Source organism: Gopherus evgoodei, chromosome 8 (genome assembly GCF_007399415.2).
Source record: "Gopherus evgoodei ecotype Sinaloan lineage chromosome 8, rGopEvg1_v1.p, whole genome shotgun sequence".
In the NCBI taxonomy this organism is placed as follows: Eukaryota; Metazoa; Chordata; order Testudines; family Testudinidae; genus Gopherus; species Gopherus evgoodei.
Window position 1 is genome coordinate 59,437,799 of NC_044329.1, and position 22,544 is coordinate 59,460,342.

At 42.1% G+C, this 22,544-nt stretch overlaps 1 protein-coding gene across 1 annotated transcript in view; it reads left to right on the top strand.

Annotated features, from left to right (window-relative positions):
• The window catches only part of HMCN1 (hemicentin 1), a 323,599-nt gene that overhangs the window by 23,662 nt on the left and 277,393 nt on the right, over positions 1-22,544 (top strand). The window lies entirely within an intron of this gene.

The window sequence follows — 22,544 nt, forward strand, 5'->3', positions numbered from 1 at the left end:
AAATGAACACTGAGACAATATCCTCAGCCCCACTCCAACCTCTGTGTCAGCACAAAGAGGATGGGGATCAGCGCTAACAGGGCAGCTAGGGATTTCACCAGTGTGAGGGGAAACAGCAGCTGGTGTAGATCAAATTATGAACCCAGTCCTACTGTCACAGAAGTCAGTGATGGAACTGCCATTGACTTCAGTAGGAGCAGGCCAGGCGCCAAGAGTTTTGCACAGGTTTTCTGGTATTTGCAGTGTGTTAGGATAGCAGGGATGTGAATGCACTTCAGGCTGTCCCAGATACATTATATAAGTTAGGGCTATGGCACTGACTCTGAACTTTCACTGGGCATGTCCTCTGGGCTGTGAATCTGAGTTCCTTACAGAGGAGAACATCGTAATGGCCATACTGGGTCAGACCAAAGGTCCATTTAGCCCAGTATCCTATCTACCGACAGTGGCCAATTCCAGGTGCCCCAGAGGGAATGAACAGAACAGGTAACCATCAAGTGATCTAGAAAAGGGATGCCAGGAGCATGCGCCACTTACCTCTCATCTCCAAACTGCAGGGAGTTCTCCCCAGTGCAGCTGAACTCTCCCAGAGCTAAGCAGGAGCAGTATTGAGGTTGAGGAAGGAGAGGTATTTGGGCAGGGACAGTATCCAGGAGATAAGCAGAGGGAGAGCGTTGAGGAGCGGGCAGGGGCCAGCAGTGGTATCCTGGGAGGAAGAAGACTTGACCAGCGCGGTATCCAGTGAGAGGGAAAGGAGATGAGCTGGGAACTGTCTAGAAGTGGGAGCTGGGCAGGGGGCAGTGCCCAGCAGGAGTAGAAAATGAGAGGGACCCGCAGAAAGTAGGGCATAGAGGAGGGAGTTGAGATCAGTGCCTGAGAAAGGAATGGTATTTGGGAGGTGGCAAATCAGTGAACCAGAAGTGACAGAGAGGGAGGTCCCCCCGATCTGTGTCGGTATTTTTTGTGCATTTTGGGATGAGTTTCCTGAAACATTCAGAAGCACAAGGGACCAGTGGCCCCTGTAGCCAATGATTTTAGTTTATTATTCATTTATTGTGTGACGTTATGATTAATCAATATGGTATAGTACATGTATTCATTGAATGTTAATTAGAGTTAATTTGTAGGATTATAAAAGCATAAGATTGCTCAGTATTTAGAGGAACCAAGTATAAGACATGAGTAAGACAAGCTGAAATGCAAGAACCTGTAGGTTGAAGCCTGCAAGACTTTAGCTTAGATGTTTTAGGCCTTGGAGACAAGAAATGATGACATAAGTAACAGGAAAATAACCCCATACCTTAAGATTATGAGAAAAGAGGAACCAAGTGATAAAATTGCACAAAATTACCCAGAAGATTAATATTAGATCATAAAAATACCATAAAGGCACATCTGTCTCTGACATGTGTCTTAACCACAGAATACAGGTTTGTGCATCAGTGCTAATGAGAACAAAGGAAACTTACACAGCCTATAGAAAATTGGGGTCCCTTAAGTTTCCAGGAGACACAGACCAATAAGAGAAAAGAAGGTTGACACTTGTATGGACATGTACCGAATGTAGGTATAGACAGAATCACATCATAAAAAGGGTATGCCCAGAATGGGAAAATTGAGCTCCCTATGGGAGACTCCAGCAGGAATCATCCCTCTACTGATGAGAGATCCATCAGACCCTAACACTGTTATTAAGGATCTGAGTATAACTATATTTGTAACTTGTGCATAGGTCTGTATAGAATTTCTATATGCTTGGGTAATCATAACTTTAATAAAACTTGTAAAAGAGTCTAGGCCTTGTACTTGTATGGTCACTACCTTGGTCTTTATGTGTTCCTAGAGACTCCAACTCTAAAACAAGTAGCAGAGGTGACTTTCACTCTGTAAGCTTGAAACTGTAGCCCCTAGATCCAAACCCACAGTGGTGTAATACCACATTGCAAAATTAACTTTAAATAAAATAAAAGGCTATACCCAGAGGCCAGAGGAGTTTAAAAATACAAAAAAAGGAGCAAAATGCAGTCTGAGTTGAAATAAAATAAATTAAAAATGTCATGGGTTTTTTGGTCTGTGTCATGAATAATCTCTTGTTTAACCTCCCCCATCCCATGCAAGAAGAGGGCAAAGGACAGGAGGACCCCTGTGGCAACTGAGCAACCAACCAGCCACCATCACTCCCTGTCCCACCATCAGACCCTAGAATCCTGCCTGGTTTAGCACAACTCGTGGCTGCCTTCATTCTGGCTTTCCTGAAAACATGTGGAGAAACCACTTTGGAGGGCCTCCATTACAGAAGTCATGGTGTGTGTGTAGGCATGATCGGAGTTCAAGAAGCTTGTTTTGCATATTTTGTGCATGTATGCATACATATGTGGCTGCCCCATAGAATCATGTCTCTAACACTCAGCTCCCTCCACTATTTATTCCTACTGAGTGGGGAAAGGTTGCACTCTGTTCTGTCAGAATGAATGCATGTTTGTTAATACACATTTTGAAGCATGTATATATGCATGTAAATATAATGTGCCATTAATTGGGTCAGATTAAAGCAGGGTCCTTGGAATATGGGTCTAGCAATCAGAGGCAATCTGGATTCAACAGAAGATCAGAGGGAGAAGAGCAGGCGATGATATGCCATGCAGTTAGGTGGTTCTAAGCAGTTTCCTGCTGAGGTGAGTTGGTTGCCTCACTTGGTTGGAAAATCACTTGATTGGGCCTGGGAAGAATAGTCGCCCGAGTAATGAGAGGAGTTGGCCTATAAGAACAGTGGGAGAATGTGTGGGGGTGGTATAAGTGGATTCATTTGAAGTTTGTTGAGAGGACACCAAAATGTTGGTAGATCTGGATTCAGTGATGCTGGAACCGGATGGGTCAGGAGGCCACCCCCCCCACACTTTTTAACATGGGCCCCTCTTCCTCTCCAAACCGCAAGCCTCAGACAGGCATGGAGCAGTGCTGGCAGAGATGCACTTCCCAGCGGGGGAGCAGATCATAGCTATCAGCTCCTCGCTGTGAAACGCAGCCCTCGCTGGCACCACCCCATGCCTGCCCAAGGCTTTCAGTTTAGGAGAGCAACACTGTCCCCCAAACTATGCCCATGTTAAAAAGTGGGAGGATATGGCTCCTGTGGTTCCGGCGCCGGTGGCCCCCCACTTCTACAAAGGTTCTGGTGCCCTTCTCTGCATTCTATTCAGCCGTAATCAACCTGGTTTACAATATCCCTGTGGTTGTAGAAAGGATACAACTTCAGCAAGGCATCATATATTCACCTTGAAGTTCTTCCCTCCTTATTTGATTTCAGTGCTTCTGTGTAGATATAGTGAAAGGAAGAGAATGACTGGCAGTGATTTACACCATTTCCAGAGACTATATGTCTGTCCCCTGTTCCCAGATTTGGTTCTCTCATAGTCTCTGCACCTGGCAGTTTAAAATGTATCAGTGACATTGTTTTTAGTGTTTGTCTGCATTCTGTTTAATGTACTTATTCTTGTGGTGATAGAGCACTAGAAGCAGATTGATAATTATGGAGTAGGCTGGGGATCTAGTCTTGTACTATAAAACTCAAGTGAATCAATAAGCCTGTGACCTCATCTGTTTCCATAGTGGTGATTAAACTAATACTGTTTACAGGCCAGCAGCCAAGTAAATGGCAATGCCTTCAGTATCGGAGTCTACTGCCTGCACCACAGCCATAGAGAGCTGGAACCATTCCTCCCTGCACATCACGCTCATGCAACAGGATTTATTGAATTGAATATTTATATAGATCCACTGAATGCCTTAGGGCCAAACTCTTACTTCAACAATTTAATCTGAAGGCAGTGACCAATGTAATCTGAGGGAGGGAATTTAGTTTATAGGAGCTGTCATAAACAGATGGTTATGGGTTAATGTCTCTTTTACCCATAAAGGGTTAAGAAGCTCAGTAAACCTGGCTGACACCTGACCAGAGGACCAATAGGGGGACAAGATACTTTCAAATCTTGGTGGAGGGAAGTCTTTGTTCGTGCTTTTTGTTTGGTTCGTTGATCGCTCTCGGGACTGAGAGGGATGGGACATCATTCCAGGTTCTCTAATCTTTCTGAATCAGTCTTTCATGTTTCAAAATAGTAAGTAATAGCCAGGCAAGGCGGATTAGTCTTATGTTTGTTTTCTTAACTTGTAAATGCTGGAAGGATTTTTACCTCTGTTTGCTGTAACTTTGAATCTCAGGCTAGGAGGGAGGGGTGGGTCCCTCTAGTCTATATGAATCTGAGTACCCTGTAAGGCATTTTCCATCCTGATTTTACAGAGATAATTTTTACCTTTTCTTTCTTTAATTAAAAGCCTTCTTTTTATGAACCTGATTGATTTTTCCTTGTTTTAGAATCCAAGGGATTGAGTCTAAACTCACCAGGGATTGGTGGGGGGAAAAGGAGGGCGGATGGTTAATTCCTCTTTGTTTTAAGATCCAAGGAGTTTGGATCTGTGTAAGCCTCTCAAGGCAACCCAGGGAGGGGAGAGTCTGGGGGGAAAAGGAGGGAGATGATTAATTTCTCCTTGTTTTAAGACCCAAGGGGTTTGGGTCTTGCATTCCCCAGGGAAGGTTTTGGGAGAACAGAAGTGTGCCAGGCACAGACTTCTGGCTGGTGGCAGCGTACCAAATTTAAGCTAGTAATTAAGCTTAAAAGTGATCATGCAGGTCCCCACTTCTTGAACCCTAAAGTTCAAAATGGGGAAAAAACCTTGACAGAAGCATATCTTTTTCCTTCCTCTGTGGTTGTTGAGAGATCTCTTGTAGCAGAACTTCTGGGGGTCTATTATGCAAGATTATGGGGATGGATGTTCTTTAGGAACTTCTCTTATGTTGTAATAGTTAAAGATGGAGGGCTTGAACCTCTTCCACTGAAATCATTAAGAGTTTTGTCACTGCTTTCTTTTAAGTCAAAAGCAAACTGGACATTAGAAAAAATCCTCAACACACAGTGAGGTTTAGTAAACCAAATACAACTTGTTTGTAGAGTTTGTCACAACCTGTCTAGAAACTGTTCTCAGATTACTTTATTTTTGTCATGCTTGGAAAAATCTATTCTTAAAGGATGTTATTGGATACATCATAATGCATTGTTAGGTATTAAAATATGCCTTTGCTATATGGACATTTTCAAGGCCAGAGCTTGTTTCCATAATAATAATTTGTAAGAGGTTTTGAAAAAGCATGGATATGTATACATGAGCAAATACATACATTTGTTAACACTGAACTGACAAATGCCATGTTTCAGAATAGTAAACTTTCTGATTTAGTGTGTTTTCCTTAAAAATGACTTCACAGTTTTCACTGTTAGCAAAGTGTTGGAAAGCTACATTTTTGCCAACATCTGTGTTTGCTTATAAGCAAAAATTCCTCAAATTTCCTTGCAAATTAACTTTGTCATGAAATGTTATTTTGTTCAGGTTGCCAGGTGACTTTCATTATAAGTCTCTGTTTTCATTTTCTGGTAATTTTCCAAAATAAATCTCTTTTTGTATTCCTTTGAGCCAATGATGAATTGATCTGGAAACTTTTAGGAGAATATGTTCAACCATTTTTGAGTTATGCAAATGTAGGGAAACTCTTGTCTTCCATCTGCAAGATTTTCTACTTCAGAAACAAATGAAAGATTTTTGGGGCAGATTGATAATTAAAAAATGGCTAACCTTTGAGGACCAGGAGTCCCATCAGTCCATTAAAGTGGAAAGACTTCCATTGACTTAGTTTGGATCAGGCCTTAGTTAGTCAGGTCTCAGATATTTGAAGCCCAGCTTCCCATTTTGTGTTTGTGATTGATTGATTGATTAATTGAGCATACAGATGAGGACTTATAGATGTATAACTACCTCATTCCACTACAGGTCAGGTAGCTAGACATATATTTCCTCATGTAATTACAGATGCAGGTTGTGAATGCCAAAAAGGATTTAAAAAATCCATTTAGAGAGGTTCACGTTTCAAAGATTGCTAGACCTCTGTGAGGTCTACTGGTTGAGCTTGGAGAAAAATTAATAGTTAGAAGAAATTAATAAATGTATGCACAATAATGTTTTTAAACTAAATGAAATTACCCAGTTGCTTCTATCATTGTAGATTTGTGCATTGGGCAACTGTACAGTAATATAGCTATGTTTTGGTGGTAACTGTAGAATGGTTGTTAATTATCAGAGGGGTAACCGTGTTAGTCTGGATCTGTAAAAATCAACAAAGAGTCCTATGACACCTTATAGACTAACAGATATATCGGAGCATAAGCTTTTGTGGGTGAATGCCCACTTCGTCAGACGCGCGAAGTGGGTATTCACCCACGAAAGCTTATACTCCAATACACCTGTTAGTCTATAAGGACTCTTTGTTGATGATATTTAATGTATTTTACAACCCCATCACATGAGATTTTTTTCCTTTTCCTTTTAAATACCAGTGCATTAAATGCAAAACCTTAATGCAACACTAAGGGCCTGATTCTTCTCTCACTGATATAAATCAGGAGTAATTCCACCGACATTAATGGAGTTACAGTGGTGTGAAAATGGTGTAATTGAGAAGAAAATGAAACCCTTTCGTTGCATATTTAAACATGCATGAAGAGGCCAATCCTGTTTCAGTTGACTTCAATGGGAATGGGATTGGACTCAGAGTCAGAAAATAAAAATAAGTTAAGACTTTCATTATGGGTCTATCATGCTTGCCTTACTCATGTGAGTAACTCTGTTGAAGTAAATGGGGCTTATTCTCATGAGTAAAATCAGTAGGATTTCTCCAAAGGACTGTTTGGTAAAGCCCTGATCTTTCAAACACTGATGTATATGAGTAACTTCACTCAACTGAGCAGACCCATTTACTTCAACAGAGTTACTCATGTGAGAAAAGTTTAGTACTTGCTTCGGGATTTGCAGAGGTGGGCTCTAAATGACAGATGTTGAAAGGATTTCCATATGTATAATAGCAATCCATTTATTTTACATTTCATGAGTGCTCCGATGCTAGAATAATGGGCTTGCTATACACATTTAAATGGATGAATATATAGGCAGATAAGTCAAACAGACTCAATTTTAGATGTGAACAGGAGAGCAAGTGTTCAATTTTTTTCTGGGTGTTGATTGTTCTATTATTTCAACTTCTAAAATATTTCAGTAATATCTGTTGGATTGTCCTGTTGTTTCAACTTCTCTTTATGGAGAGACTAAATAATGATGAGGGAAAAAAATTGCTACAAAGAAATTCTTTTATCAAAATAGTCTAAAGTAAACACAAATGAATGTCCATATAGACATTTTATTTAACCCTCTTTTTATTTTTATGCCTTTCTTACTAACAAATGTCATTTCTTAGCACTGACTTTGTTGACGAGGATGAATAAAGTTCTAGGGCCATTTTCAGAATAGCTGTTCCTTTGTATGTTCAGCCACTCAAACCTAGGATACTGCAGACTAATCACTTGCAGAAAATTGGAAACAGATTTATTTGAACAGACACAGAGCACTTACTTTTGACCTAAAGCATCTTCTCCTTATTAGGGTTATTCAACACTCCCCACCCCCCATTTAATGAATGCTCACCATTCAGAGCATTCTGTTCTTCAGGACTTTTTACCCTTTGAGTATATTACAGAAGGAAAAGCAGTTTGTTTAATGTCACTTACTAGTGGAGCTGCCTGTCTGATAAACAGGTATGTAAAATATAAGTAAACTAAATTTTAGAAATGAATGTGTTCACCAGTTGAATTTATTTTGGTGAAATAAAATTCTAGCAAATCTACCAGCAGATGTCTTTGTCTGTGACATGTATGGAGATCATTGTTACTTTGTAAAACTGAAATAGAATTTTAGACCCTAATGCAAATTTTGAGGAAATTATCTTTCCTCTCTTTTTATTAGTTGAGGCTTAATCCAGTGAGATGCTAAGTGCTACTGCTCCCACCCTAGTCACTTGACATCTTGCAGGATCAGGCCTATATTTAGAAAACCAAAATTGGATGTGGATTTATTCTTCAAACTTGTCTTTATTTTTAGAGCATAAAGGGCCAGATTATGACTTGGAAGCCACAGCCCAGGTCATCATATCCTATGAGCAATTCTGGCTGATTTGGAGAGAATGACTCCTGCAACTTGGAGGCACTTCAAGCTGCAACAGTAGTTCTGCCATTCTTTGGAAGGGTGTAGCTTGCAAGATAGGCTTGTAAATAAAATGTTAAGGATTGTCTACAGCAGGGATTGGCAACCTTTGGCCCACAGCCCGCCAGGGTGAGCCTCCCAGCAGGCAGGCTGGTTTGTTTACCTGCCACGTCAGCAGGTTCTGCCAATTGCAGCTCCCACTGGCTGCAGTTCGCTGTTCCAGGCCAATGGGGGCTGCGGGAAGTGGCATGGGCTGAGGGATGTGCTGTCTATGGCTTCCCGCAGCCCTCATTGGCCTGGAGCTGTGAACCGTGGCCAGTGGGAGCCACGATCGGCTGAACCTGCAGATGCGGCAGGTAAACAAACTGACCCGGCCAGCCAGGTACTTAGGTTGCCGATCCCTGGTTTGCAGGGTGGGGTAACGCACCCTATGGGAGTGTGATTTTCTAATGCATAGTAGCATACCGCACATTATTCGGCCTGTGTAGACCCCGCTGGTGCTCACTAAATGTTCCCTATTGCACATTGGCATTGTGTTGTCAAAATCACATCCCTGTGGGAGCACATTTCTGCTCTGTGTAGACAAGCACTCTGTGTTAACTTTTATCCATTACTCTGCTCTGAACTAGTTATACTGACCAGTTCTGGGATGATTTGGGGATGAGAGAGCAAAAATTTGTCAAGGGACAGTTTTTCAAATAAAGTGGTCTTGGGGGTTTATGTGCATTTGAGTGGATTTTCGGTTATCTTTATTTTTGTTTTCTCACCCTTTTTTAAGGAATGGGAGGAAGAAACAATAAACAAACTGAAATTCATTCGAACTGCCTATTATCTCCTAGTGAATGACAACTGTGTTATCCCGTCACCTTTCAACTCACTTCCCCCCGCCTCCCCCAAAAACAAACAAAAACACCTATGCATGGTACACTGATCAGTTCTTAATATAGTTTTTTCAATACAAAGTAGGTAAAAGAGGCTAAAAGAATCAAACTGTTGATATAAGGATAGGTTGGGTCTAGGGTGATTGTGTCCTTGAAAGCCAGAAATGTGTCTGATTCCAGGTCTAATCCTTGTCAATTTAGATACAAAATTAGTGTGGCTTTCTGGTTTCTGTAACCACTGTAGAGTATTCACACCATCTGAAGAGGAAACATCAGGCAGCTTTGCTGGTGTAACTGATGGCAGGCAGGGCAGTGCAAGTGTGCCCAAGGATCGTCCCCTACCGTGCCTGTCACATATTGAGATCTTGTCCTCAGAGCTTGTCTTTACTGCAAAGTGAACTGGAGTTTTAACATCAGAAGTGTTAGGGCAATACTCTTGTTTACACACAAAACCCTTAACTGAAGTGCAGCAGTACTTTTAACTTCAGTTGTGTTATATCCTTGGGGGCAGCCGGTTTAGGAAGAAATCACTTGAGGCCAGACAGCAGACAGCTAACAATTTATTTATTTACACAGAGCTCACCTAACCAGCCAAATCTGGCTGGGCTATTCCCTAATAATCTCAGTTGCCATAGGAACAAAAACCGTGACAACCAAATACACAACATATTCCTCCCCCCAATAAGAACACTTCCCCTAAATAAAACACACACTAGACTAGAGAAGGAGGGTAGACTGCCTCCATTCCCGACTAAACCCTGGGGATTATTTTGCCCCATAACTGTGGGGTTGCCCTAGCTGAAGATCCAGCCGATGAGGAGGCCTTCTGTCTCTAGGTGGATTACGGCGAACTTCTGGTGTTGTTGCACCCGAAAGTACCATGGGCTCAGGGTCCGCAGCACGAACAGGTGAGGAGGTGGTATCAGCTCGTGCTGGGCAAAGGGTATCTCAGCCGCCGGCAGTAATGGAGGAGAACAGTCAGGAACAGGTGATTCGGTGTCTCACCAGAAGAGGTGAAGTCAGACCACTCAACTGCATATGTGTCCTGAGGACTGGCATGACCTGGCAACAGCTGATCTACATGTCACTGCCAGGTAAGATTCTCTGCAGTCCGGACTGTGTAGGAAACAGGTCCTGTTTGAGTGATGATCGTGGCAGGGACCAGTTTAGCTCCGGAAGTATAATTCCAAGCCAAAACTGGCTGTCCCGGGCTAAAGGTTCCGTCTTTTGCTCTGAGTGCACGTCTGATGGCTTGATATTGCTGTTAATGTTGCACAATTTGTCGGGGTTCAGAAGGTTTCAGCAGATCAAAGCAAGTGCGCAGCTGTCGTCCCATCATTAGAAAGGCCGGGGATGCCTGGGTTGTAGCGTGAGGTGTGTTTCTGTAGGAAAGTAAGAAGGTATCCAGACGCTTTTGAATGGAGTGTTGTCCCCTTGCTGATTTCAAAGCATGTTTCATTGTCTGCACAAATCTTTCAGCTAATCCATTGGTGGATGGATGATATGGTGCTGACGTGATGTGGTGTATCCCATTTGCCTTCATAAAATTTTGAAACTCCTGAGAGACAAACTGCTGTCCATTGTCGCTCACAAGTTGTTCTGGCAGACCGAAAAAACTAAAGAGTCCCCGTAGTTTTTGGATAGTAGTCTCTGCAGTAGTGGACTGCATTATAGAGACTTCTGGCCATTTAGAATGGGCATCTACTGCCACCAAGAACATGCTTCCTTCAAGGGGGCCAGCGAAGTCAATGTGAATATGTTGCCACGGGTTTTCAGGCCAGTCCCATGGGTATAGGGGTGCCCACTGGGGGGCATTTCTCACACCCTGACATGACATACAAGCTTTTGCCTTCTCTTCAATAGCACTGTCCAATCCAGGCCACCAAAAATAGCTTCGTGCAATTTCCTTCATGTGCACTATTCCACAGTGACTGGACTGTAGCTGTTCTAACATCTGTGATCTCAGTGGTGATGGAATAATGACACGTCTCCCCCACAACAAACAACCAGATTGGACCGATAACTCCGTCCTCCTGGACATGTAGGTAACAAGGTCGGGTGAGACCGGAGAGGTTTGTCGAGATTTTCCATGCATCACCAGGTCCATAACTTGGGACAATACTGGGTCAACGCGAGTTGCCTTCTTTATCTGAGTAGCAGTGATGGGTGTATTCTCTACCTGTTCAAAGTAGAAGATTTCCTTTTGGGCATTATCTTGACGTTTGACTGGCAAAGGCAACCTTGAGAGGCCATCTGCATTGCTGTGCAGAGTGGATTTCCGATATTTGATTTCATATGTGTGTGCTGAAAGTAACAATGCCCAACGTTGCATATGACTAGCAGCTAATGAGGGAATGCCTGAGTAGGGTCCAAAAATTGACGTCAGAGGTCGATGGTCTGTGAGAAGAGTAAACTTCTGCCCAAACACCTACTGATGAAACTTCCGAATTACAAAAACAATTCCTAATGCCTCACGTTTGATTTGGGCATAGTTAGTTTCTGCTTTGCTTAGAGTGTGTGAAGCAAAAGCGATAGGTCTCTCTTCTCCCGAAGGCATAATGTGTGACACGACTGCTCCCACTCCATAAGGGGAGGCATCGCAGGCCAACTGTAGGGGTAAGGATGGATCAAAGTGCGTTAGAACTTCAGAATTTAGCAATGCATCCTTAGCTTTGTTACATGCAACATCACAGGCTTCAGTCCACTTCCAGGCCTTGTTCTGCCCAAGGAGCTCATGAAGTGGTTTTAGCAGTGTGGCTAACTGTGAGATGAACTTTCCATAATAGTTCAATAGTCCTAGAAACGAGCACAGCTGGTTTACATTTCAAGGTAGGGGAGCCTCCACAATAGCTTTAACTTTTGCAGGAGCCTTATGAAGACCTGCAGAATCAATGATGTGTCCCAAATATTCAACAGAGGGCTTGAAGAATTCACACTTGTCTTTGCCAACTCGTAGGCCATACTCTTCCAGTCTTTGTAGGGTAGCCTCTAAATTCTTTAAGTGATCCTCTTCATTCCTTCATTCCTTCCAGTGACCAGGATATCATCCAGATAGCACTGAACTCCTGACAAGCCACACAAGATCTGGAACAGGGCGGGAGCAGACGTTATTCCGAAGGGTAGGCGACAGTATCGATAAAGCCCCTTATGAGTCACAATAGTCAACAGCTCTTGGGACTTTTCATCGACGTGCATCTGTAAATATGCTTGACTCAGATCAATCTTACTGAACTTTTGTCCCCCAGTCAGGCCTGCGAAGAGGTCATTGATGCGGGGAAGCGGGTATTGCTCTGCGCACAACACTGGGTTGACAGTGACTTTAAAATCACCGCAGATCCGGAGAGAGCCATCTTTCTTCACTATTGGAACAATAGGAGTGGCCCATGGGCTATGGGTAACTGGTATTAGGACTTCATTGGTGACCAGGCGCTCCAGGTCTGCTTCAACTTTTGGCCTGATGGCATATGGCACAGTTCGGTCTTTCAGATATTTTGGTGGACTGTCAGGTTTAATGTTCAATGTCACAGTGATTCCCTTCATACTTCCCAAATCCTCTCCAAAAACAGCAGCATGTTTCCTTAGTATGGGTTTAGACTGGTTTCTTCTTTAGTCATCCGGTGCACTTCTGCCCAGTTCAGCTGAATCTTCCCAAGCCAAGACCTAAGTCTGGGTAGTTACCTCTCACCACAAACAGTGGCAATTTAGCAGCCTGTCCATTGAGCTCCACCTTAACATCAATAGTGCCCAACATGGGCGCAGCTTCTCCCGTATACGTCTTCAGAACAGTTTTTGTTGCCTTAAGCGGAAGATGCTGTAGCTTTTCTTTATATACAGTCTCTGAGACCAGCGAGATGGCTGCACCGGTGTCCAGTTCCATGTGTATAGTTTTGCCATCCAACAACGGGGTTACCCAGTATTCATGTGAGCCCACTGCCAAAGACAAAACATGCAGTGGCACTTCCTCTTGCGATGAGGTGTCACCTTGATCATCCTGGGTCTGCTCTAGGGTGTGCAGGGTTCCTCTTTTTGTCAGCCAGACCACAGGCCTCTTTTTCTTTTGTTTACAGGCACACTCAATATGTCCCTTTTTGCCACAGTGTCGACACACCAGGTCCTTACACCAGCATTCTGATGCCTGGTGACCTGGCTTACCACAGCGGTAACATTCCTGACTCTGCACAATTTTGTGGGTAGGTTCTTGTGACACTTTTTGCACCCTAGAGGATGTACCGATGTATTGCGCCTCCCTTGTAGCCAGTTCCATGGAGACAGCAATATCAACAGCCTTCTGTAATGTAAGCTGAGCCTCTGTCAATAGGCGCTTCCGTATAGCTTCACTGTACAGGCCACACACTAATCTGTCACGCAGGGCATCATTTAACATCTCTTTAAATTCACAGTGTTCTGCTAGCTTTTTTAAAATTGCTACAAATTGTACAACTGTTTCATCTTCTTTTTGGTCTTTTTTGTGGAACCGATATCTTTCAGCAATTACCAGTGGTTTTGGGGAAAAATGGGACCCCAGGATTTCCACAATGTCACTGTATGATTTAGTCTCAGGCTTAACAGGGTGTAAGCTGCATAGCAGGGAGTAGGTTTTAGCCCGTACAACACTTAAGAATATTGGCACCTTCTTCTCTTCTGTAATGTCATTTGCAATAACAAAAAGCTCAAATGCTCAGTATACACATGCCATTGCACTATATTCTCATCAAAAGGTTCCAGTGTTATTTTACAGTGTGCCCACTCTCACTAGAGGTAGGCTAACTCCAATGGAGTAACTTGAGTATAGATTGCTTAACTCTGCAATGAAGACCTACCCTGAGAAGCTATAAGCATGAGTGTTGTGTGGTGTATATATGGCACTCACAAATGTTAGCCAGCTGTCAGTTGTTCTTAAGTAACAGAATCCTGCTTGCAGGAACACTGAGCTGTTGTTGGGAGTGCTGTTCCGTTTGTATCTTGTGTAGATGAGTGGCTAAGTTTGTTTAATACTCACCATCCTTCAGGAAAGTTTTGTTGCTGGAGTTTTAGAATGAGCCATCCATGTTTTCAATTTTTATTGTATGCCTCGGGCACATTTAAAAGGAAAGGAAAGGGAATCTGTCCTGGATGTTACAGTATATGACATTAATTTGTTAATATATTATGAACTGTTTTAAGTTTTAAATTTAAAAATAGTTTCCAATCTTTCTTGAATTAACATTAAAAGAATAAAATATTCAGACAGTCTGTCCCAAAATAGCATTGCACAGTTTGTAGCTATATATATTTCCTCCTCCAGCACCATTATAAGTGCTGAAAAAGCATTGCCAATATATACATAGCAAAAGAGGAAACAGAAATAGTTTTATACAACATAGCCCTGGACTGAGCTATAGTTCATCATGGATAAAGAATTGTAAAAGATTGTTCCTGGGTTGCAAAAAGATTGCCATTAACAGGGAAAAAAACAAAACCAAAAAATAATCCGATGACCCTTTTAGATATTCAGTATGTGTTAGGAATGTAGATCAGTTTCAGTAAATAGTTGTCTTGCATGCCACTCAGTACAGTAAGGAAGCAGTGGTGTGGTTCTTATCAGTTGTTTATCTTTTAGTTTAGACTGAAAGAAGCAAATTAGTTGTGCAAAGCATGCATATAATAAACAAAAGTATTTTTACTTTGCTAGTATTTTACCTGGAAACGATAAATAGTGTGTGAACTTCTGTACTCTTGAAAAGTGGTAGATTGACAACCTTGAAAACTAAATTTCTTTATGCACAGAAGAGGTGCAGTACAGGGAGCAGCTAATCAGAATTTTCCCACAATGCCTCACAAGTGTGGATCAACTCTGGCCTAGAGGGACCACCTAGAAATGAGAGATTTATACACTCTTCATGCCTCCTTCAGTCCTCTCTTATGGGACTTATCAACTGAGTTGCCAACCATAGCAGTCGTTTTTGTAATTTAGGCAACCATCCATTGAGAATTGGCTGGAAACTATCAAAGTAATTTCAGAAATGATGCTGCTGGACCCCTTACCGAGACCAGACCTATAGGGCAGTTCAGAAGGCTCAACTGAATAGGTTGGAAGGTGGGTCACTCACTGATTTCAGGATCCTGGAAATTCATTTGTTTCCCCACAAAAGAAAGACATGGTTCACATCAATCCTTTTAAATATTTGTAACATTTTATGCCCATTGGCACTGCCTTGGTTTTTAACCACATGGAGTCAGGGTTCTTGGCCTCCAGCTTTCCATGTTTGTTTGCCAATAATGATAAGTTTTCTGTCTACCAGCGAGGATGTGCTTCTAAGTGGTATATTTTTCTTGGAACTAGAGTTAAACCTTAAAGCTTATTTAATGTAAACCGTATTTCATTAGTTTAAATCCCAGCTAATAACTCTCTGACTCCATACTGGGTACTGTATAATGTCCTCCAAATTAGAGGCACCAAGAGCAGTAAAGCACTACTTATTAAAGTTGTCCAACTGAGAGAATCGGGATTTACAATGTGATCATAACTATATTTTGAACGCCTTCAAATAGAGGCTGAGAATATCTGTCAAGTCTGAGTGATATCACTGTATGGTTTTAAAAAGAGAAGAGTGTATAATATATTAAATTCATGTAGGCTACTCTCCATTGTGGATTAATGAGCACATACTTTGTTGCTATTCCTTACTGCAGTTAGTTAATATACATTGGAAAAATCTGTGCTTTGCTCCCACCAGCTAAATTCAGCACTAGTTACACTGGACACAGGATCCTTATCAATTTTTGTCCCTCAAGAATTTTGCAGATCTCCATGTTATGTTTTGTTTTACAAGAATTTTGAAATTTTTTTATTTTTTAAAGCTGAAACCCTCAGGTAAGGTTCTACATGTGCACAAGAGAAACATCAAGGAGTCATTACAAGGCTGGGATTTTCAAAGGCACTTAAAGGGAGATAAGCAGCCAGCTCCCCCTGAATTTCGATTAGCAGTGGGCACCTAACTCCATTAGTCTCCTGTTCAGAATCCCAGCCTGAAAGATTTTATGCTGTCCTGTGGTGTTACATGATAGCATTAGTATCTCTGTCATTTTGTTATCTTTCAGTGTTACGTGGGAGGCTGTTTCCTTTACTAATGCATAACTTTGGGGATGTCTTTCTAAGAACTTCCTGTGTATTCTCTTATTCACTTACTAGTAAAAATGAATGCACTGCTTTTGAAGGGTGCTAGATTAACACACGCAGGCTAATGTCCTTTTTCTGCAGAGTCCAGGGAGTATGGAAAGCAGAAGTGCGACTGATCTGTTCACTGCCTTGTCAATGGGCCTCAGATTTGTTCTGGGGGGGCTACCTCTAGACATGAGAAGACAGTTCAGTCTATGGGTTTATTCATACCTTGGCCTCTCTGCTGAAACTGGAATGAAGGTGCAGTGAGGTTGGTGACTGGGATATGATACTATCCAGTAAGGACCGGACTGAAGCCACCAACTCATGTGGCTTAGGTCATGTGGCTTAGGTTGAACGTTGTTACCATCTAATATCTGGTTTTGATTTGAATATCAACCTGGAGGTGAAAAATTCTATATCCAATCACACTCCTTTAAATAAATCTCTCATTATTACCCTTCTTAAGTAAAGTGAATTTTTTAATTTAAAATTATTGGTTTTTAGCCTCAATTAAGGGTGAACATGGTAAAAGTCACTGCAGTTGAAAAAACTCATCTTTCACTTGCCCCACCTCACCCAATGAAATGATCTTGTAAATGTTGCTCATTGCAGTTCTGAGGCTTTTCTGAAATTAATATTATTAAACCCAGGCTGAAGGCTCAGAGCCAAGAGCATCTGAGTCATGAGAGGATATTATGTAGGAAGAAATTTTAATACTTTATGAAAACTTTCAACTACTGAGCCACTCATCAGCAAAGGCTCAATCCAATGTCCACTGAGGTCATTGGGTTTTGGATCAGAGCCCAAGGGAGGAATTGTTGATTGTAAGGAGCATTCACCAAGCTACAGTTGAAATGAATAATTGACTGCTTATGTATGTAAAGATTCCAGTGGAGCATTTATCACATGGGGTTTTGTTGGGTAGATAAACTGTTGACCCCTTCCTGTAAAGTGCCTATTGCCAACTTTGAAGTAGAGAGCACCCACAACTTTCATTGACTTCTGTGGGAGTTAAGGAGGTTCATCATGCAGAATCAGGCCTTATGTTACAAATTGTTCTTCCCAGATGGTGATGTATGAGAGTACTAATACTTACATTCTCTGGGGCTGCTGGTGGAGAGATTTTGGGCTGTAGATATTTTCCTCCTCTTCTTCACATCTGTAGTTATAAATTTCTGTTGACAGAGAAAGAAAATATCACAATAAAATGTCACTCATTTGCAGCTCACTGCACAGTAGTTGAGTGAAGTCCCAGAACATAGGGCCCAATTCTATCCTGGGTATTTAAGGTTACTCCTTACATGCCCCTCCCCCAAGAATAAGCCACTCGTCTGGAGGTATGAAAGGAGAAATGCGTACTGGTTCTTCAAATCTGTAGCTAGTAGCCACACATAAGGGACATGGGGAGGTTAGAGTCAGAAGCTCTACAGTGAATCATAGAGAGAAATTTGAGGGAAAATACTATTTTTGTTGTTCTAATATAGTTGCATGTTCAATATTAGCAGAAAGCAACTCTTCCTGTGATTCCCCATCATTTTCATGATGCTCCATGTGCAATATTGCATTGTTCACAACTTATCCCATATTCAGACTAGGGATGTAAAATAGTAAATGGTTAACTGGTTAGCATTAGTATTACTGGTTAATTCAGCTTAACCATTAACCCCCAGCTCCCGGCTGGCCTGAGCAGACCCATCGGCCAGCTGACTTTGTCCCCGCTGGCCGACCCCAGCCACAGGCCCAGGCTACACCAGCCAGCTGACCCCAGCCCCGCTGGCCAGCCGGAGCAGCATTCCTGGGTGACGTTGGCCAGCCGGTCAACCCGAGCCATGGCCCTGCCGCCCGTAGCAGCAGCCCCAGGGCGCACCAGCTGACCCCATGAACAGCCCTGGCCGCATGCCTGCTGGCTGGAGCAGCCCCACTCCTCTCCCTTTAATCGGTTAACTGATTAAATTATATCATTTTAATCGGTTAGCTGGGTAAATGATATTTACGTCCTTAATTCAGATTTATGCTGCTCCTAGCTTTTACAATTTAGATAACAGGAAAAATGAGTGTCTTGGAGTGGGAGAGGGAGGTGAGTGAGTCGCAATTCAAGTGGAGACAGGGGCTGTAGGCCTCAGGTCTGGGGATGTTGACTGGTGAAGCATTCCCCATAAACAGAGTGAATGGGTAACTTCTTCTTGTCTGGAGACCACTCCCACAGCCTATTACATATTGGTATATGTGGCAGATTTCCAGGTATGGGATAGGAAGCAGTATTGGAGCTCATTACTATCTATAGGATTTTTCCAGCATAATGTACCTATGCCAACATTTTTACATGTGGTTACCTAACTACCATTTGTGCCTTTGAAAATCTTCCCCTAAACAAGTATCCTGGTTTTTCCTGAGCCAAGCGCTCCAGACTCCCCTTGGGAAGCAGGGTTGCTCAACTTGTATGAAAACCAAGACACTTGTTACTTGACTAAATATAGATTTATGCAGCTAATTGTAGGCACTCACATTTGCACATTTTGGCCTTACTATAGAGAGTTCTGATGAACAGCTTTCACATTAATTGAAAGGATAAACGTAGGGTACACTGTACAGTGAAAATAAGAAAAATCAGTTGCTTACTAAAGGCAGCTTTCTAATTAAAGTGTGGAGCAGAATTATACTTAACTTTGAGGGGTGCTCTCTTAAGAGTGGTGGTTATCTAATAAGGCTGTACAGTTTTCATGGTGTATGCATTATTTTATTTTGCTTTGCAGTGTATATATTTTTCATTTTAAAAAAATGCATATTTTCTAAATAACTGGATATACTCAATGACGTCTTGTCTTAAACATTTCTTTCAAAGGTAGCATTTCAGTATCTTGACTTCAATGTAATATACAACAGCAATATACTGTACAATATGCACTGATAAGAAATGGAATCAGTTAGTGTTACTCATTTTAATATTAAGACCATCTAAACTAAAGGAAAGTACTATGTTGTATGGGGGAAAAATTGGTTTATTTCCTTCATGAGTCACATATTAGCTAAAAAAGAAGTGGCCAAATGTGTTTGTAGCTGGACAGTTTTAAGGGCACATAGGGCCAAAGTCTGCTCTCTTACACTAATGTAACTCTGGTAAAACCCTGCTGCTACTTCAAATTTATACCACTAAATGGGAGAATTTGGGCTAGTAGGTATTGTACTGCATGATGAAAACAGGAAGTTAGTAAAGGCCATCTGCCTTTCATAATTAAGTTTCTCATGGTTGGTTTAATGCCTTAAATCCCAATCCTGAACCAGCTCAGGCCTCATTTGGATAAATCTATTGAATAATGACCATAGAATAAGGCCATAATTTATAATAAGGTGAAGCCTGGGTATAGTAGTCAGTTTTCCCTGCTGCTACCTTTGTTAACCTAGAGCAATGAACACTCAGGGTAAGAATATAGTTCACTGACCAATCAATACTTAGTTGGTCTGCTTTAATTACCATATATCAAAGGGGTAGCCATGTTAGTCTGGATCTGATGAATGTGTTATTGGGTATTCACCCACAAAAGCTTATGCTCCAATACTTGTTAGTCTATAAGGCGCCACAGGACTCTTTGTCGTTTTTTAATTACCATGTGCTGTAGAACTGGACAAAGACCACTTATTTCACATATGCTGCCAAACATCCATCGTATGGTAACAAACAACTTTCAGCCACTACTGAACTGATGGCAGAGAGGGGAAAGACTCCATATGTCTTTACTAGTTTTCTGGACCATCCAGCCCTCCATACCAAATCTCCACTGTATAGATGTTTTGTACTGGATGCGGATTAACTGATGTTTGCCAAAACTACAAACACCGTAGAGCATTTGAGTTATCTGTAATCAGAGTGATTTTAGGATTTTCCTGAGTGATCACTCTTCAACTCTCATGTAAACATGCAGCCAGATGACAGTGTGGAAAGTCCTTTAAATACACCATAGTGAACAACTTATCAGTTTACTTATTGAGAACTTTTCCTGTTTATTTACTGAGGAATGGTTTTTTCAAACTTGTCTTGGGGAGGCAAATATCAACATTCTTAATCACTTTCAAATTCATTGGCAGACAATTCTATGTAGTGGTGTTTGAGCCTGTCCCTAAGCAACTGACCAAACACCATATTGGTTGTATTAAGCTGAGTTTTGTGCCTTTATAGTTTAGAAAGTCCAGTCTTTGTTCAATAACATGCAACCATTCCTTTTTAAAAAAATTCTTTCATATGTAATCAATTCTGTGTGTGTGTGTGAGAGAGAGAGAGGCCTAAATCCTCAAGATTAGTTTGGAAGACTTGACATTTATAGTGTAGTTTCAAAACAAAGAAATAAAATTACAACCTAATCAATGTGAACTATCAGGATGGAGTCATATCAGTTGTCATGGTTGTTGGAAAATCAGGCCTTGTCTACCTTATACAGTTGTGCTGACAAAAGTTGGCTTTCATTGACAAAACAGTGGAGGCATGCACACTACAATGCTCCTTCTGCCAATTTAATTCTCCTGCTACTCCACAAAAATAAAATCATCTTGATGAGAGGCATAGAGCTTTTTGTGGCAAAATTAGATTGACGCAGTGTCAGTGTAGACGCCATGCTTAGTTATGTGGCCACAAATAACCTCCAGGAGGTGTCCCACAATGCCCATCCTGACCGTTCTGGTTAGCAGTTCAAACTCTGCTGCCCTGCAACCAGGTACAAAGGCATCTGCCCCGCCTCCGAAAGGCTTGGGAATTTTTGAAATTCCACTTCCTGTTAGCTCAGCATTGACAGCTCACATTGCATCTTTCCAGCTGACCAGGGCGGCTCCATGCACTAAATGATCTCCTGTGTGCAAAACACCAGAGCTGTTGAATCTGCTGGCTCTGTGGGGAGAGGAGACTGTGCAGTAGGGTGACCAGATAGAAAGTGTGAAAAATCAGGACAGAGGACTGGGGGTAATAGGCACCTGTATAAGAAAATGCCCTGAATATCGGGACTGTCACTGTAAAATCAAGATATCTGGTCACCCTACTGTGCAGTCCCAGCTACGCTTCAGCTGTAGGAACTTTGATACTTATGGAAAGATTTTTCATGGCATGCTGGGTAAGGCCTATGAACAGGACACGCATCAGTACCATACAAAGATCAAGGAGCTAAGGCAAGGGAGTCAAACCGTCACTCTGGTGCTGCGCTGCAGATCTGGAGCTAGACACCATCCTCAGCGGTGACCCCCACTGCCACAAGCCCCATGGATACTTCACAGGGGCTGGAGACAGCGCCCAGTGGACTCAACCCTGAGGACAAAGTGGTGGACGAGGAAGTGAAGTTGGAGGATGAGATGGGACAGGCGATCGGGTCATCTAATACCATGGCAAGGCAGGACCTCTTCTTCACCCCTGAAGTTTCAGTCCCAGCACTCCATCTCTGGCACACATGATGCAGGAGAAGGGAGCACTGGTGAGTGATCATTTTGAGTTGATACTGCTTGATTACATGAGGTAGAGCTGTCCTTTGCTTTGTTATAAGCTAGAAGTGGGTTACCCTCAGGAGTGAGATATCTGCTTCAGTGACCCCCCACTTGTGCAAAATGGTGGCAGAATTTACAATATTGTCGCTAGTAATCCCCTTAAGAAAACACCTAGACCCTTTGCCCCATCTTGAACGTGCCCACCCCCGAGGCCAAACTAACCCTATTTAGGGCACTCATTGAACTGTGTGCTTTCCAAGGGATAGTGAGAAAGAGGTATACTTTGCTATTATGATTCAGTGCTATGAGTGCACTAATAATTATACCTCTGTTTATTGTTTCTTGTGCTTCTGCAGATGTGCCCTTAAGGAGACCCCCTACATGCCAGCAGAGCGCCTCCTCCTGATAAGGAGGTGACCAAGGAAGAGTGAGGAGGACATGTTTTGGGAGATTTCCAATCCTTTGACATCACGGATCAAGAACACAGAGCAGGGAGAGAGATAATGAATAATTAAAAATAGATAGGCAGGAGAGGAAGCAGGGCCAGGAACAAATATTAGAGGGCCAGGAGCGGATGATAAAAATGATAGAGGACCATTCAGAGATGTTGGACTCCCTAATCGCGCTGCAAGCAGATCACATGCATGCTTTCTCCCCGCAACCCATACAGAACTGCTTACCATGCCCTCCTCAAATCCCACCCACACATTCTCTGGATAACAAAATGGCAGATGAAACTTAATGTTGATAAATGCAAAGTAATGCACATTGAAAAGCATAATCCCAGCTATACATATAAAATGATGGGGTCTAAATGAGCTGTTACCACTCCAGAAAGAGATCTTGGAGTCATTGTGGAAAGTTCTCTGAAAACATCCACTCAATGTGCAGCAGCAGTCAAAAAGTGAACAAAATATGTGAATAAT